This window comes from Chiloscyllium plagiosum, unplaced genomic scaffold (genome assembly GCF_037043375.1).
Source record: "Chiloscyllium plagiosum isolate Xiang-an unplaced genomic scaffold, Cpla_swu_hap1 HiC_scaffold_52, whole genome shotgun sequence".
NCBI lineage: Eukaryota > Metazoa > Chordata > Chondrichthyes > Orectolobiformes > Hemiscylliidae > Chiloscyllium > Chiloscyllium plagiosum.
This window is the reverse complement of record NW_028270190.1, coordinates 23092906-23108276: the sequence shown is the minus strand read 5'-3', so window position 1 is coordinate 23108276 and position 15371 is coordinate 23092906.

Genomic DNA, 15371 nt, shown 5'->3' with positions numbered 1-15371 from the left:
TTAAGGAACAGTTGTTGCAAGTGATGAATAAATATGTCCCTCTGAGATAGGCAAGATGTGGTAAGATAAAGGAACCTTGGATGACGAGAGTGGTGGAGCTTCTCGTCAAAAGGAAAAAGGTAGCTTACATAAGGTGGAGGAAGCTAGGTTCAAGCTCAGCTCTAGAAGAATACGTCAGGCGAGCAAGGAGGTCAAAAATGGTCTGAGGAGAGCCAGGAGGGGGCACGAAAAAGGCTTGGCAGAAAGGATTAGGGAGAACACAAAGGCATTTTACACTTATTTGAGAAATAAGAGCATATTCAAAGAAAGAGTAGGGCCGACCAGGTATAGCATAGGGAATTTGTGTGTGGAGTCTGAAGAAGTAGGGGAAGCCCTAAATAAGTTTATTGCTTCTGTCTTTACGAAAGAAACGAACTTTGTGGTGAATTAAACCTTTGAAGAACAGGTATGCATGCTGGAATGGATAGAGATAGAGGAAGCTGATGCGCTGAAAATTTTGTCAAACGTAAAGTTTGACAAGTTACCAGGCCCGGACCAGATTTATCCTCGGCTGCTTTGGGAAGCCAGAAATGCAATTGCTTCGCCACTTGCGAAGATCTTTGCATCCTCGCTCTCCACTGGAGCCGTACCTGAGGACTGGAGAGAGGCAAATGTAATTCCTCCCTTCAAGAAAAGAAATAGGGAAATCCCCGGCAATTACAGGCCAGTCAGTCTCACGTCTGTCGTCGGCAACGTGTAAGAAAGGATTCTGAGGGATAGGATTTATGACCATCTGGAAGAGCATGGGCTTGATTAAATGCAGTCAACACGGCTTTGTGAGGGGCAGGTCATGCCTCACAAACCTTATCGAGTTCATTGAGGATGTGACTAGAAATGTTGATGAGGGTCGAGCTGTGGATGTGGTGTACATGGACTTCAGCAAGGCATTTGATAAGGTTCCTCATGGTAGGATTCAGAAGGTCAGGAGGAATGGGATACAGGGAACTTAGCTCTCTGGATACAGAATTGGCTGGCCAACAGAAGACAGCGAGTGGTAGTAGAAGGAAAATATTCTGCCTGGAAGTCAGTGGTCAGTGGTGTTTCACAGGGCTCTGTCCTTGAGCCTCTACTGTTTGTAATTTTTATTAATGACTTGGATGAGTGGATTGAAAGATGGGTCAGCAAGTTTACAGACGACACAAAGGTTGGAGGTGTCGTTGACAGTATAAAGGGCTGTTGCAGGCTGCAGCGGGACATTGACAGGATGCAGAGATGGGCTGAGAGGTGGCAGATGGAGTTCAACCGGGATAAATGCGAGGTGATGCATTTTGGAAGGTCGACTTTGAAAGCTGAGTACAGGATTAAGGATAGGATTTTTGGCAGTGTGGATGAACAGAGGAATATAGGTGTGCAGGTACATAGATCCATTAAAATAGCCATCCAAGTGGAAAGGGATGTTAAGAAAGCATATGGTGTTTTGGCTTTCATTAACAGGGGGATTGAGTTTAAGAGTCGTGAGATCTTGTTGCAGCTCTATAAAACTTTGGTTAGACCGCACCTGGAATACTGTGTCCAGTTCTGGTCGCCCTATTATACGAAAGATGTGAATGCTTTGGAGAGGTTTCAGAGGAGGTTTACCAGAATGCTGCCTGGAATGGAGTGCTTATCATACGAAGAGAGGTTGACTGAGCTCGGACTTACTTCATTGCAAAAAAAAGAAGGAAGAGTGGGGACCAAATTGAGATGTACAAGATAATGAGAGGCATAGATAGAGTTAATAGCCAGAGACTTTTTCCCAGGGTAGACGTGTTAACACGAGGATTCATAGTTTCAAGCTGTTTGGCGGAACGTATAGAGGGGATGTCAGAGGCCGGTTCTTGACGCAGAGAGTCGTGACAGCATGGAATGCGTTGCCAGCAGGAGTTGTGGAAGCGAGGTCATTGGGGATATTTGAGAGACTGCTGGACATGCATATGGTCACTGAAATTTGAGGGTTCGTATATTAGGTTTACCTTACATGAGGATCAATGGTCGGCACAAACATCGTGGCTGAAGGACCTGTTCTGTGTTCTATGTTCTACCATTCTCTCACACAAATACACGCATACACAATCGCTGTCTCTCTCTCGCAGACACACGCAAGCGCAGTATATTTCCCTCACTCTCACACACAACACAGAGAGTTTCTCTTTCTCTGTCTCTCTCGGTCACACACACATACCTGTACACATACAAACACTCTGCCTCCGTCTCTTTCGTTCACTTAATTCTGCAACAATACTTGAGCTCAGGCCCTCATTGACTATACCGTATGACCAACTTTGTGAAAACTGCATCCAATGTTCTTCACTGCCGCTGTGGTGAATTAAAGGGGGAGCAGGGAAATGGAATGCACAATAGATTAAAATAGCCTTCATGTATTCTCCTGTGTAGAATTGCAGGAGGATAGTGCAAATGTGTGGGTATTTGAGAAGCCTTCGAAGGCATGTGAGCAGTGCTATAAGTTCGCAAATACTCTGAACGTATTTAAGAAGATAGAAAATGAAGGTTTGCAAGTTAAACTAGATATGGCTGCATGGAATACAGAACATGTAGAGCTAGAGATTGTGACAGAACAGAGAGAGAGAGATAACTTCTGCAACCTCCAGTGACAGCAAAAAAAAAATGCAAAAACATACTCAGCATTTATACACTTTATCTTCCCACTGCTATCTCTCTGGATGTCGTCAGTCACAGTATTACGTGCAAGAGTGGTAAGAGTGGTAGCAACGTTCAATATTTTCAAACTGCATTGACGTAGGTATAAGAAGGCTTTAAATCGATTTTGGAAAAGAAGGAATGGTAAAGCTTTGCTGCCCAATAATTGCCATCTCAATGGACACGAATATCCTATAAGGGTTCCTCTCCTGAACATAAGATCTCATTCATACGACTCCACCAAAGGAAGCAAAGTTGGAGCCAGATAACAGCACACTGACAATACATATGTCAAACAGATTTGTCAGATTTAGTGCGTATGAATATTTCGGGTAAGTGTGGGATTCTGGATGTGGAGGTTTGCATGTGTGACAGGGTTGTGTGTTTAGGTCTTTGCGGGGTGCATGTGGGTGTAAGTGTGGCAAAGATGTGTGAGGTGTGTGTGTGTGGAAGCATTGCACGAGGCGGTATGTGCTTGGGGTTTGTTTGTGGCTTTGAGTATGGGAGAATGCGTGTAGGAGGGAGTGAGTGGGACGGAGGTGTGTGGCTCGTTTTGCGTGTTTGGTAGGCTGTGAGTACCGCCTGGGATTTATGTGGAGCTCTGTGTGGGTGGTGGTGTGAAATGTGTCTGGGGATGTGTGATGGGAAGTTTGCGCGGAGTGTGTGCTTCAGAGTGTGCCTGCGGTGTGTATGTGGGAGGTGTAAGTAGGGTGTGAGTGGGCTCTGTATGTAGGGTAGGCTGTATGTGTATCGTGGGCATTGGCAGCGTGTGTGGCGTGTGTTGGTGTGCATTGTGGGGGTGTGCTTCGAGTTGTATGCGTGGGTTGGATTTGCTTTGGGTGTGCAAGGTAAAGTGTGGGATTGTGTGTGGAGGGATGTGCGTTGGCTGTGTTTGGGAAAAAATGTGTGTGGGATGGCCTGTTAGTGTGGTGTGCGCTGGCTGTGTGGTGTGGGCAGTCTGGAAGTGTGTGGGTGTGTTGGGTGTGTGGGAGTGGTATTTGGGAACGTCGTGTGTGAGGAGTGTTAATTGGATTTATGTGGGGGATGGGCTGGGAGTCGTAGGCATTTCGCAGTGTTCCTATGTGAGCGTGTATGTGTATGTCTAGTGGTGTGGTTGGGATGGTATATCTATTTGGGATCTGTGTGTGCGGTGTGCTTTTGGGTGGTGTGTGTGACGCTGTGTCTTGGTGTGTGCGTTGGGGGAAGTGGGGTGTGTATGAGGCTGTGTGCATGAAGTGTGTGAGGTGTGAATGGTGCTATGTGGGAGAGATGCGAATATGGGTTGTACACATGTGATGTGTGTACTGGATGTTGCGTGTGGGGGTGTGTCTGCAGATCTTTGGGGGTTGGTTGTGTGATACTGTGAGTGTGGGTTGTTTGGGTGTGTGTTGTGGCAGAGATGTTTGCGGTGGATTGGTGTGCGTGTGTTGTGTTGCATGTGAGGTCATGTGCGTGGAGGAGTCTGTTTTTTTGGAAATATTTCAGGAGCTTTAGTGTAGGGAGTGTGTACGTGAGAGATTGTAAGTTTGCAGGAGTTATGCGTTTCGGTGTTTGTCATTGACGTGTGTGTGCAGGTGTTGGGTCGGGTGTAAGGATATGGTGGTGTGCGTGTGGGGAAGTGCACGTGGTTCATGCATGTGGATGTTATTCATTGGGTAATGCACACTGGGGAGTGGGCATCGAAAGCTGTGTGTTAGGATGTGCATTTGGGGGAACACACATGGCGGAAGGCACATGGGGAGATCACGTGGGGAATTGCACATGCGAGTGTGTGCATACTCTGTGCACATTGGGTAATGGGCATGAGAAAGTGCATGTGCATGATGCGTGTGGGTGAGTGCACATAGGTTAACGAATATGGGGTGTGACCGTGGGGTGTGTTTTGGTGATGACACGTGCGAGTGGAAGCGAGTACGTGGGCGGGATGTGCATGGGCGAGGTGTGTATGGGGACGTGTATATGGGTGGTGTGTGCATTTGGGGGGTGTGTATGGGTGCGATTGTGGCTTGGCTGAATGCATCTTATAATTAATATTTGAAGCCTTTGGTTAATTGCTTTCATATTATTTGCTCTGTATTTTTAATATTGCTATAATATAATGGAACACATTCGATGTTGGGTGGCATGCAGATAAGCCTGTGCTCTTCTTTTGTAATTTTGCTGCAAACTGCTGGCCTTTCCGCTTTTCACTGGTCTTTTAACTTTTATCCCGGGGGGTGTTCATTTGGAAAGTTGCAATGTGAACATTCCAGAAGTCTGAGGCCAGGACAAGAACAAGAACAACCTCCAGAGCAGAAGCATTGCCCTGAGGGCTATTGGACATGTTGCCCACCGTGGGGTCCATGTTAGATGTGTCTGCTCATTACCCCGAGGTTTGATTTCCACTTTGGGATCCTGGTTTGTATGGATACCTGGCTAACAGGATCCTGTCTAATTGTGACCCTGTGGTTTTAAAACTAAGATTGTTGCCTCAGGTTAAAGGAACTTCACACAAACATATCAATCCCCCTCCCAGTAAGTGTCTGATTTCAGGAGCCTGCGGGGAGGAAATTCAAACCCTAAATGTGAAAGTCTGGTATGAGATGAATAAAGTACGTCGGTGAAAATTGACAGCAGGAGTAAAATAATGGCTTGAAAGTGTGAGAGGAGCACGAAAAAGAAAAAGACAGGCATTCGAGATTGTAAAATATCTGTCGTGTTAGTGCCTGGGGATGCAGCATTTCATCACAAAAATTGAGGTTATTTTGTTCCTGAGGCATTGCTGCCTGTAAGGAAGTTGATGTGTCTCGATGGCGTGGAGCATGTGACAAATACAATAACTGTTTGAATAAATTCCTCGCTTTAAGGCCGCCTGAAGGGTCTGGAATTGCAATGTCACAAAGTGTTCCGCAATTTGCTTCGAGCCAGACATTGTTGATCGATGTTCAGTGTGATGGAGAGAGAGGAAACCATTGTATCTTGTGGTGTAATTTTTTTAAAAAGAGGACTTTCATTTGCCGGTATAAGCTTACTCTCCCTCTCCATCTGCCCGAAACGGAATTTTTATCTTGACACTACAATGGGATGAAAATCTCTTCCGTTGGACAGACGTTTCCTCCAGGGAGGTGCAGACATTGGCCCCATAGCGCCCACGTGATCTGTGTCTCTTTATTACCTCGTGGACTGATTTCCTCCGGGTGAACCTGTATTTTAGGGACCTTTGGTTTTCTGGGTCCTGTCGGATCGATGTGGTTTCCTTCAAAAAGAAGTTTGAAGCCTCTCTCTCTCTCCTGCACCCCCCCCCCCCCCCATCCTCTTCTCTGTCTTTCTTTCTCTCTCTCTCTCCCTGAATTTCTAAGAGACTAACGTCTAGACACAGGCAGATGGAGACACACAGACTCTGGGAGAGAGGACAGTGGTGTGTGTGGGGGTGTGGAGATGCAGACTCCCGCAGTCTTGAGTCAGTTTGAGATATCTTCCAGTTATCCGTTCTCTGTGTTTAATAGCAGGGGCTGTACTGGATTTAGCAGCTCAGGCCAGCAGTGGTAATCTTGCTGCGTTTCGGGAAAGTGTTGGATTGTGGAAGGCAGTGAACAATGGGATCTTGCTGTGCTTTTGTTAATGAATTTATTATTTCAATCAATTTTCGTTACTCTCCCAGTCTCCCCCCTGGCCCTGAAGATATTTGAGTTGGGAGATGAAACTCAGATGAAACAGAGGCAGAGAGAATCAATTTATTTTGTCATGTGGAATTCTCAGACAAGAGCTGGAACCAGAGACAGACAGACCAAGAGTAGTATTATAAAGCATCCCGCTATCTTGTCATTCATTCACACACGAATGGGGAAAAGAATTGTGTGGCTCATGCAGTCTCTGAGCTTTTGATCTGTGAATTCTGGAGTGGGGATTTTGGGGTGACAATTGGTAAAGAGGTGTCTTCTGCACATTCTTATCCCACAGATTTCACTGGCTTCCTCCCTCCCTCTCTCTCTCTCTCTCTGCCTCCATATTCCCAGCTGCCTGTCTCTACCACAGCTTTCTATAAATCCCCGTCTCCCCTACCTTCTTCACATTTCCCCGTTCACTCTCCCCCCACTACTTCAGATACCTCCACAGTTTTTCAGAAACTATACGACAGTACAGGCTTACCACTCTCCGACTTTGCCCATTCACCCAACACCACACCATTCTCTCTGTCTCTGGCCTCTGTGACCCTTATAATGCTGCCAGAGTTTCATTCTCTCTGCTTTCCCTTCCCCTACATCCCGTTGTTCCATCACTGGCTGTCAATGGCATCTATGTCTGCTCTTCAATGGCTCGATTCCTCTCTTTCCTTCCATCTTTTTCTTTTCTCTCTCTGCTTTTTCCCTTGTTGTCAATGGGAATTTTCTCTCTTTTTGTTCCATCTGTCCTTATGTCTGCCCAAATGTTTATTTTCTTTTTTGCTCTCTTTCTTTCTCTCTCTCTCCTTCACTCCATCTTGGTTTTCTCTTTCTGTGTCACTCCATGGGATCTTTCTCTCTCTACTACCTCTGTCTCGCTGACTGTTTCGCTCTCTTTCTCAATCTTCGTCTATTCTCTCTCTCCATGCCTCGGGTTTCACACTCTCTTTGTCCATGTTTCTTTCTCTTCTGTAAGTCCTTCTATCGCTCTATCCATTACTCTCTTCATCCTCTGTCTGTCCAGCTCAGTATGTCTCTCTGTGATCTGTTTGTGTCTGGGGCCAGATTAGAACTCGCTGCTAGAGTGCTGTTGACTAGGGTTTGCCTTGGGAACTTCCTTCTGTTCCTGTCTCCCTCTGTCCCAGTCTCCCTCTGTCTCTCCCTCCCTCCAGCTTCCCCATTTCCTCCTCTGTCCTGAACTGTCTCTTTGTCTATCTGTAATGAAGTGTTTTCGTCCGATATCTCATTCCGGCTGTTCTCGCTAAATTGAAAAAGGGATGGCGTTATTCGATAAAGGATCTTTCTCATTGAGGAGTGTCTGAATGGCGACTGGGATCTTGCGGTGCTGAATAGCAGTCGACGAAAAGGCCAGTGAGTCTCTGACTGTAGTCCCTGTGTCGAACAACCGCTAGGATTGTGGTCGGGACTCACTGAGTGGAGGAGTGATGGGGGGATACAGTACGTGGAGTGAGATACAGACTCCATTTACGGTCGGGGTGATCATGGAGGAACAACAGGGTTCTGAAGCTGCACGGGGCACGAATAGCAACTGACAGGCAGAAACATTTTATGAGGAGCTAAATATTTGTGAGAGATTGAGACACAGGCAGGAAAAACACAGAGAAAGAGACAAAAATAGAGAAAAAGACAGAGAACATGATCAATAGAGAGACAAACGAATGGACCTTGAGAAACGAAACAGTGACACAGAACGAGGAAAAGAAAGAGAGAAAAAGACAGAGAGAGAAATAGAGAATACCTCATTCGGTGACAGACAGGGTTTGAGGAAAGACACAGAGTCTGAAGTGGTGGTACTGAACATTGTGTGGGTCCCAGCTCTCTCTCTCTCTCTCTCTCTTTCTCTCTCTCTCTCTGACTCTGTCTCACACACAAACATGCGCACACTCACACATACACATACAGGCACACGCACACAAGCATCACAGGGTGACAAATCTGAAGTTTTAAATCAGCTAAAGCATCCATTTTGATTTCTGAAATAAGAAGAGACGAGTATGAAAAAGGTCAGCAAGTCTAGCAGCAACTGTGAAGACAAATAAAAGTTAAGGTTACAGATACAATTATCCTTCCTCAGCACTGATATTAGCGAGGAAAATGTTGGTTTACAGAGGAGGAAACATTGGGAGTCGCGAATGCAGAAGACTAAACTGTGAGAAGTGCATGAGAAGTGTTGCTTATTCACATTATTCAGGCAAGGGAACAGAGTATTCTGCAGACAGAGAACACAAATTTATCCCACAGTGGAATACAGGATCTTCAAAGCAATCAATACAAAAAGCGAATGGGACTAAACTTAAACAGTAAAATCGGCGAGTTTACTTTTATTGTGTTTCTAAGAATTAATATCAATGCAATTGCAGATGGATATCAAAGCTTTACATGGATCTGTTGTACTAGTGAATGTTTGTTCATTGTACATTTTCAAATCAGATTTTTAAACACTTGGACCACCTCCCTGACAATACAGGGAGGGAAATCACCGCACTGTCACACTTTCTCGTTGACATTTCATCAGGGAAAGTTGGGAATTATCTGATTGACACAAACTGTGTGTCTCTCTGCGTCCATGTTTCTTTCAGTCAGTCTGTGCTTGTCGGTGTGTCAGTATTTTTCTTTCTGTGCGTGTATTTGTGTCAGTCTGTCTGTGCGTACTTCTATATGTTTGTCCGTGTGCATCAGATTGCCTGCATGCGTGTGTTTCTGCGTGTGTATATGCATGTCAGTGTGACATTGTGTGCCAGATTAACCATAGGTGTATGTTTGTTTCTGTGTGATTGTCTGTGTGTGTCAGTGTCTTTCTGTACGTCTGCACATCCATGTGTGTCTCTATGTCTGTCTGTACGTGTCTGTGTGTAGAAATGTGGCTGTATGTTTTTCTGTATTTAAGGAGTTTCCATTGCTGTATCTCTGTGTTTGTCTATCTTTGTCAAATCACCTCTGTGTGTTTGTAGTTATGTGTATAAGCTAATGCATTTGAGTGTGTGTATTAGTGTGTGTTTCTGTATCTGCTTGTGTCTCTGTGCCGGTGTCTCTGTGCAGTGGGCTCTCTGTTCCTTTAGGGATGAATCAATTCAAATGTGCTTAATCCCCTCCCCAATTTCTCCCTCTCTCTGTCCCTCTTATGGTTAACGTCATAAAATCGCCGTGTTGGTGTGTCTACACATGTGGGTCTCTGTGTGTTTGTACCTGTAAGTCTATCCCTGGCTGCAATGTAAATCACTGGAGGGATGTTTGGGTTGATGAATGAGCTATTTGAAAAGTGATACATCAATGGCTTAGAGTATCTCCCACCCTCTTGCCGCCCTCTGGTGGCCTCACTACGCCACGACAAAAGCGGCTGATTTTTTGGGAGGAGAAAGCATTACAGCCTGTGAATGTCTCAGGATGCACCATTGTCTCACTCTTCAAAAATGCATTTAGAGACACAAAGCAGTTTTGTCCGAATGACGTTTGAACAGAAGGATACAGAAATGGGAGGAGGAGGAAAGAGATAGGGAGAATGTGAAAGCGTGACGGAGATGTGGAGGGTGACAGAACAAGGGAGAGAGATGAATTATGCCGAGGCCAGATCAGAGTGAGTGATACAGAGGTGAAAGCAAGAACTGCATAACTTCAACCGAAATCTGGACCATGGCTCTGGTTTCCTTTCCTTTCCTGCCAATCAGAACTTGGGACCAAGTGTCGCTCTTTCTCTCTCTACCTCAGAGTCTTCAACACAAAGACGCGTTGTTTACTCTGCTGCTCATCACTTTTTAATTAACATTTTATTCCTATCAAATTGAGTTACAGATGTGGTCAGTCGAATGGCATATTTTCTCACTGGACCTTGAGTTCAGAGAGATATTTCAATTTGTACTTGCAACCATCTGTGGGATAAGGTTGGAAAACCAGTAGGACCGTCAATCTGTTACCATAGCGACAGGTTGTTTCATCTCAGGAACATTGAATTGAAATGAGAAAATCCTGAATGGATGAATTAATGAGTGAATCTGATTGATTGGTGAATTTGGATCAAGAGGTATTTCAGCACATTCTTCAGCTGTTGTCTAAACTTAGTCTGGGTCACTGCATAAATAGTAGTGTTCGTGCAGCAACTGAGGAGCTGAAGCATGAAGCCCAATTCCCGCACAAAGCTATGTAGAAATATAAATTTGTACCCAATATTACGCATCCGTTGCCATATAAAATACAGCATTAACATTGACCATAACAGGAAGAAATTGACAGAAATCGCAAACAGTAAAATCATGGATTTTCTTCGAATTTTCATTTCTGCATCAGACTGAGTGTCCCTAATGGTATGAGCCCAGAGTCTGCTGCGGGCTCTGCTGGTCACTAATATGTGTCTGATGGTGAAAATATTGAGCAACAGAATCAGGATAAATGGGAGACCCGGCGTTAGAATGTGATGGAGGAACTCAATTATAGCCCAGACCTGAGAGAAAAGAACAGCTTTTCTTCCACGACAAAACCAAGGGAAGTTCTCCAGCCGATACCGAGTTGTGAGCATGAAATACCATAATATATTCTTTAAACCGCTCAGCACAGTCACTGCTCCCAGAACCACAGCCGCCGTTTTCTCACTGCAATATTTACTTTTCAGCTTCTGGCAAGAAATGGCCACAAACCGATCAAAGGTGAAAGTGACGGTGAACCAGACAGAGCAGTCAGTGGCTGCATAAAGCAGGACGGCGTGGATATTACACACGGGAATGGATTTCAGGAAATGAAAACGCTCCCGATATACAATGGGAATGTGTCTCAGTATCAAGTCCAGGACAATGACCAATAGATCCGCCACTGACATGGCCCCCAGGTAACGAATTACACATGGAGACAGTCCGCAGTCTTTGTAAAGCAGCACAATGATCGTCAATACATTAACTGTGAGGAAGGAAAACAAACGAATTATAATCCATTCTGGATGTAAAGTTATCAGTTTGGTTGAGGACTGAGTAAGATTTGCAAGTTTCTCACTGTATACAGAGACTTACTGATGTAATTGAAACTGAACTAAAATATGGAAAATTCTGGATTCTTACAAAAATGTGATGTAAAGCATGAGACACAAAGCCTTCCCAAACACGCAGGCACACATCCATTAAAACAAATGTTTTCTGGAACATTCCCACATGTGCGATCGCTCAATATGGATGGAGAAGACGTTGCCGTTCTGAACGATTCTCTCCCAGTTCCTTGACGACAAACGGGGTTTGGACATTTGTGTCTAAACTGTGGTTGTTCCTCTATCGTGAAAGAACGTAAAAGCAGCGAATACGTATTCACTCCTTTAAATACCTGAGCAGACTTCAAAACAGCACCTTCTTATTCCTAAAATGGGGTCTCTTCCCTGTGGATCTTTTGTTTTTCAACTCACCCATGTCTGGCCGTTGTCAAATAATGTCAGCTTTCGAATGCTCCATGGAATGTTCATCAAAAAAAATTTGTATATTGCCGGATATACAATGTTCCAGATATTGTTTTAATCATATTCCCAGATTCAGGAAAATATCAGTACTCCACTATGTAGCACATAAAGAGGAACAGAGCTTTTTTTTTTCTTCAGAAACATACACAAATTAAATCCAACATGAGGCATTCAGACTAACAGACCGACTGCATAATTAAATAAGTTTGTTTCTGAGCTGATGGTGTCCGGAACTCCATGCTGCAGGATCTCCCAGCCATTTAACTCTCTGGATTCCCGTCATAACCAGGCAAAACTCGAACACGTCTGAACCGATTTTCTTCAAGCAAATATCCGCGGAGATACACTCTTTCAGGAATATATGCCATCAGATTTAAACTCCAATGTTATTTTGAAAGCTTTTTTCAGAAAAATCAAAAACATACACTTGTTTTTTCAGGTCTCAAAATTCACTTAATTAGGAGATGTTGTTAAATGATTTGACTCGCCTTATTTTATTGTTCAATAACATCTAATAATTACTGGTCTCGTTATAAAATAAATTGTATTCCTGTAAGGAGAATATCAAGAAATAGTAAGAAGAGTTCGAATCTCTGGAGTGGAAACAAGAGTTCCATTCCCCGGGAATTGGCATATGTATTGAACCAAGAAGCAACTGGACCATTCGGAGGTGAACCGTTTCGCGACCAGGATCCAAGCAGAAAGGTTGAACAATGTGGTCACTGGTGAAGGAAACAGGTCTCAGGAGAGCTTATGAAAATTTCCATACCAATTGAAATGAAAGAGAGTATGCAGCAAATCAGTCATTTCAATTCAGGCACGGGAGATCAGGGGCAAGTATGAGAAGGGAGACGATTAACGCAGCACTGAAGGTGTTAGACTGAAATTCATGCAATGCACGAAACATGATAAATGAGCTTTTCCCCAGATTTAATTTGGCAGCGTCAATATTCTGGGTTTCACAAACACTTAGCTGCAAAGGAATCAGGGCTGGGAAATAAATATTTAAGGAATTATGTCGTATTGAAGGAAAGTAGATGGGCGGAGAGGGCAGCGACACCCATTAGTAAGAAACAAAAATGAACCTATTAACACAAAGAGAATGATGGTCAGAAGACGTAGAATCCGAGTAGGCTTTTTTGATGAACTGCAAAGTGAAACAACTTGTCCCGTAGGGAGTTGTATACGGGCCTCCGAGAAGCAGTCAGGATGTGAGGGAAAAAATACACTGGGAAGTGGAAAAGCCTTGTAAGAAAGACAATGTTATAAAATTCATGGTGGACCTCAATATGCGGTTGTACTTGGATACACAGCTTGGTCACATATCTCAAAGAAAATGAATTTGTGACGTATGCGAGATTTTGTTTTTGATCAGCATGTGGTAGTTCTTGATTTGGGGATGATTGAGGACAGAGACTTGTTTAGGGATCTGCAAGTGATGTAGCCTCTAGAAGACACTGATCGCTGTTACCCTCAGTTTGAGAACGTGAATCTAAAATCAGAATTAATTTTATGTTGACTAAATGTAGCGACAAATATATGACAGAGTAAATGACAGAGCTGGAAATGAAATGCGAGTAGCAATGGCTGGGGTTTCTGGCAGTAATTCGGGACACACAGCAGAAATACACCCTCGGAATAAAACCCACTCTAATTTGAGAGAGACAGAACAGAGGTATTGACTGATATACCAAGCTGTTTACGGTGGCTGGCAGTTAGAAGACAGGAAACTATAGGCTGGTAAGGCTGACCTCTTTCGACGGTTAGATATTTCCACCATCACTCACGACGATATTACAGAGTACTTGGAAGTGCATGGTAAAATAGGGCTAAGTCAGCACGACTTCGTAATTCAGAAGTCATGCCTGATAATTCTGTTAGAATTCAATGACAGATTAGACAAAGGTAAGCTAGTGGATGTGATCCATTTGGATTTCCTGAACGCTTTTGATAAGGTGGCATTGCAGGAGTTGGCTGACTAAGATAAGTGCCCGTGCTGAAAGAATGTACAGGGGATTTGCTGTGTGGGAGGAGGCCAAGATTTGGAATACAGGGGTATTTTTCAGGATGGCAGCCACTGACCATATGAGCTTCGATGGGGTCAGTGTTGGAGTCACAACTTTTCACGTTGTATATCAACGATCTGGACGAAGTCATTGCGGGAATTGTTGCTCAGCTTGCAGATGACACAAAGATTAGTGGAGGGACAGATAATGCGGTGGAGGCGGAGCCGCAGCAGAAAGTTAAATCGCTAAAAGTGACAGGCAAGTTGAATAACATAATTTAGTACGCGTAAAGGATGCTTTATTATTCAAGAAATTAATTTTTAAAAGCGGGGAGGTTATGTTGAGCTGTTCAGAACATTGGTTAAGCCTCAATTGGAATACTGAAGATTAGATTAGATTACTTACAGTGTGGAAACAGGCCTTTCGGCCCAACAAGTCCACACCGACCCGCCACCCACCCATACCCCTACATTTACCCCTTAACTAACACTACGGGCAATTTAGCATGGCCAATTCACCTGACCTGCACATCTTTAGGACTGTGGGAGGAAACCGGAGCACCTGGAGGAAACCCACGCAGACACGGGGAGAACGTGCAAACTCAACACAGTCAGTCCCCTGAGGCGGGAATTGAACCCGGGTCTCAGGCGCAATGAGACAGCAGTGCTAACCACTGTGCCACTGTGTTCAGTTCTCGCAATCACGCCATAGGAAGGATGTGATACACTGGAAGGAATGCAGAGGACATTCACCAGGATGATGCCTGTGATAAGACCATCAGACAAAGTAGAAAAACGAGGCCATTCTACCAAAAAGCTGATTTGATAGCTCTCAATTAGCCTTTCCTTTCTTGTTCCATTGATTTTATTACTGAACAAAAATATCCCTATACCTGTCTTTAATTTATTTAATAACCAGCCTCATAAACTCTCTGTGATGTCCAATTCCACAGAATCAAGAAAGATAAATCTAGTAATTGGAATACGGTCAGCCAGCTGGAAATCAGTGTGAGAGTTCGCAGATTTAGGCAGCAAATCCTGGCCACTTAGGAAGCCTTGGCTGACCGACATGAACAAGAAAATCAGAGGTTCGCTCTGAGAGGCAACTCTGAGAGAGCTAGATCAGTGTCAAGGACTATCCACGAGTAAAGAAACAATGATTTTATGAAGACATACTGGCCACTTTGGAGTTAAATCAGGAAAAGGTATCTCAATCCTGTGGGATTATCTGGATGTTCTCTTATTAGAGAGATGACTTGTGGCATAAACTGAGGATCACCCCGTATCGGGCAAGGTGAGCGGATGAGATGTAGAATCACCCATGGCAATCTCAGCAAGCAAGAAAATTGAAGGCATGTTGCTGGCATCCGTCTGTTTTACAAACCATCGATTCATCCCACTGACAGAGTCAATCCACTAAATCCATAGAGTCAATTCACTACTATCTGATAGGAAAAGAAATGACCCCGCTCTTTTGCCTCAAATGGTCGACACCGTATTCTGAGAATCCGTCATCTGATTCAAGAATCCCACAGAAAATGAATCATCTTTCCAAATGTAGACTATCAAAGCTCCTATGCATCTTATTTCTTTTGTAAGG